Source organism: Mauremys mutica, chromosome 1 (genome assembly GCF_020497125.1).
Source record: "Mauremys mutica isolate MM-2020 ecotype Southern chromosome 1, ASM2049712v1, whole genome shotgun sequence".
Taxonomy (NCBI): domain Eukaryota; kingdom Metazoa; phylum Chordata; order Testudines; family Geoemydidae; genus Mauremys; species Mauremys mutica.
The window spans coordinates 185,043,902-185,047,155 of NC_059072.1; the positions used below are offsets into that span (position 1 = coordinate 185,043,902).

Sequence of the window (3,254 nt, forward strand, 5' to 3'; positions counted from 1 at the left end):
AAGGTATCAGGCTGCATACATTTTATTTTGGAGCTGTTAATTTTCAGTCTGATGTGGCTGCTTTTTGTGTTGAGTTCTCGCAGCATTTTCTGTAGTGTGATAGTATTTTCGGTGATCAACACAATATTGTCTGTGAATCTGAGTATGGTTTAACTGCTCTCCAGTGATGTTGATTCCACCCTTCCGATTCATCTGCCTCTTTACCATTTTGAGGCAGGCTGTGAAGCATTTCGGTGAAACCATGTCTCCTTGTTCCACACATTTCTTAACTGGGATGCGATGGGTGTATCAAATAATGTTACATTTGTAGTGCAGTCAGAATTTGCTTCCTTTAATAGTTTGATATAATTTGTGTCGATGCTCTGCTCTGCAAGAGCTTTCAGCATTGCATAGATCTCTACGCTGTCGAACACTTTTTCATAGTCAACGAAGGCAATACATAAAGGAATTTGTATTCCCTTGAGAGATCCAATAGCTGGTTGATAGTGAAAATATGGTCCATTGTGCTGAAATTCCTTCAAAAGCTTGCCTGCTCTCTTGGCTACTGCTCATCTAGACTCTGTGAGAGTTGGTTTGTTCTTATTTTGGTGAACAGCTTGTAGACATGTGAGAGCAGGCATATTGGAAGATATACCTTTAGATCTTCATGATTGCCCTTCTTGTACAGCAGAATGGTGGTGGACTTCTTCCAGCTAGGTATCTTCTGCATTTTCAAGTAACCACTAAACCTCTGAGCAAGGGTTTCCCAGAGGTCTTGGCCTCCAACTCTTATAATTTTGACAGTTAGTGCATCTTTACCTGGGGCTTTTCCTTCCTTCATTTGGTGAACTGCATGTCAAACTTCGCTGACAAGGACTGGGAGTACATGCTCGTTGATCTGTTGAAGTGTTGGTACTGGGACACTTATCTGAGACATGAACAGATCAGTGTAGAAATCTTTGCAGACTGCTTCCATCCCTGTTCTGTCAATTACTCATTTTCTGTCCCTGTTCTTCAGTGTCATTATTGCTGACCTGTATGCTGTCAATTCCCTTTTGCATCTTTCAGGCTTCTTTAGTGGTCTTTAAGAGCCTTTCATTTTGGTATTTCTCGAAGTCCACCTTTAGTAGTCTTCTTATCAACTTGCAGAGAAGGGAGTACTCAAGTTTGTCACCATCATTTCACTTCATATTCCTCCTTATCTAGCAAGTTCTGCTTTTCCTCCACGATTCTTCCCTTCACTATTTGTGGTCTTTCTTTCTCAGCTAATTTCATGCATTGCCTCAATTTATCAGTGAAGTTTTTATAATCCTCATTGCAGTTATTTGTAAGACTCCAGTCTTCCTTGGAAATGATCACTTTCAAGATTGCCTCGTTGAATATTTTTGGCCGCTGTCTCTGATTTGCCATCTCTAGTGTTTTCTTTTCCACCTTTTTGTTGAATTTGAGCCTTGGTCTGAGCAAGCGATGGTCACTAGCGGTGTTAAATGATAGTACTACTGAGATGTTTTGTGCAATGCGCCGCTTATCAATCAGACTATAGTCAATCTCGTTCTCGTTCTTCGCATTGGGCGTGATCCATGTCCATCTCCTCTTGGCCTTCTTCTTAAACCAGATGTTACCAATGAACATTTCTTTCGTCTCTGCCACAGTTGCCAGCCACTCTCCGTATGGATTCTGTTTGCTGATGCCAGATCTTCCAAAGAACTTTTTACCTTCTTTCCCTCTTCCAATGTTGGCATTGAAATCTCCCATTGCAATTGTATATGTGGATTTTTGAGCGAGGGTTTTCTCTAGCTCCTGGTAGAATTCTTTCACATCGTCATCTTTGCTTGTGAGAGCACAGATCTGAATAATCTTGAGGGTGCTGTTCTTGTTCACTTGGAGGTGTAGCACTCTGATGCACGATGACTTGAACTTGCAGGAGATGATTTTTGGAGACCATTCCTTGATGATGAAGCCAATTCCTCCAATGGTTCTCATGCTTTCTCCTTTTCCCAACATGATGGTATTTTGTCACTCCACTTCACTTCCATCTCCTTTCTTCATCTTGTTTCGCAGAGATCAAGAATGTTGTAGGCTGTCCTTGCCTTCTCCTCCATTAGATAGTTGATCAAATCATCTCTCATCAGTGTCCTGCAGTTATAGGTGCACACTGAGAGGGCAGTCCTTTTTCTGGCCACTGAGATTCTTAACAGCCTAGCATCGACTGAACTCCCCACCACCATTGTAGAATGGATTGAGGAGCACACAAGGAGTTGGGGCCTATTTATTTATTTTGTTTTAGCCATTTCTTCATCCACTCACTGGCTATGCTGTCAGTGGTGCGTTTACCTCCTCAACTTAGCTAGCACCCAATCTCAAGAAGGAGGACAATTGTCTTTTCCCTGGATTGGTAGTCTGACACCTTAATAACATGGTTGAACCTACTGAAGAAAACGCTTCACTGTCAGAAAACGCTGTCAGAAAAGCCAGTCACTGCTGCACTACTTTGAGGAGTTGAGGTAGGATTTTGCAACAGTATTGCTAATACTACAGCTATAATGAATTAAAAGTAGAATAGAATTTTCTGAATGTTTTTAGAAAATGCTTGCTATAAGACTTTATGCTAAGGCCATATCCAGCTTATGTTTATAGTTAAACCTATAAGCCCATCTCTGTTTAGCTCAAAAACATGAACAAAATCTCTGAATCTTCTTATCTCCAAAATTATGTCAACAGTCATAACAAAATGACAGCTGTTCTGTAGTTACTAGCATATACATTATTTGACACTGGTTTCATTCTAGTTACAAATAAAATGTCAGACTCCTGGACAATTGATTTGTGGTTTGTATGATATGTATGATCAAGTTGCTGATCATATTTAAAAACTGCTTATCAAGTTTATTTATTGTGGTACTTATTTCAGAAAAGATTATATTTGTATAGAATTCTGCATTACTCAAAGAAAATGGTCTCTTTCCTAAAAATGAGCATCTGCTGTGACATTTTGCCAACTTCTTTCAGTCACCAGAACTCAGAGGAGAGAGTATAGTATGGGAAAACCACCTAGTGAATATTCCCTGAATTCAAGCACTGCCACTGCATGTATTTCATTTGAGGACTGCAGCCAGCGAATCCAATATCACCATAAACTGTAGCAATGTCCTAATGTCCATAGAGGCCTGAACCTCCTGCCAATGTCTGTTCCTGAGTCTTCCTTCTGCCTTGGGACTGCTGATAAGCCATATTTCCTAAACCAGGGATTGGCAACCTATGGCACACGTGCCAAA

At 40.6% G+C, this 3,254-nt stretch overlaps 1 pseudogene; it reads right to left on the reverse strand.

Annotated features, from left to right (window-relative positions):
* Window positions 1-200: 200 nt before the first annotated feature.
* LOC123353694 lies at window positions 201-955 on the reverse strand (annotated as a pseudogene).
* Between the last annotated feature and the right edge of the window lie 2,299 nt (window positions 956-3,254).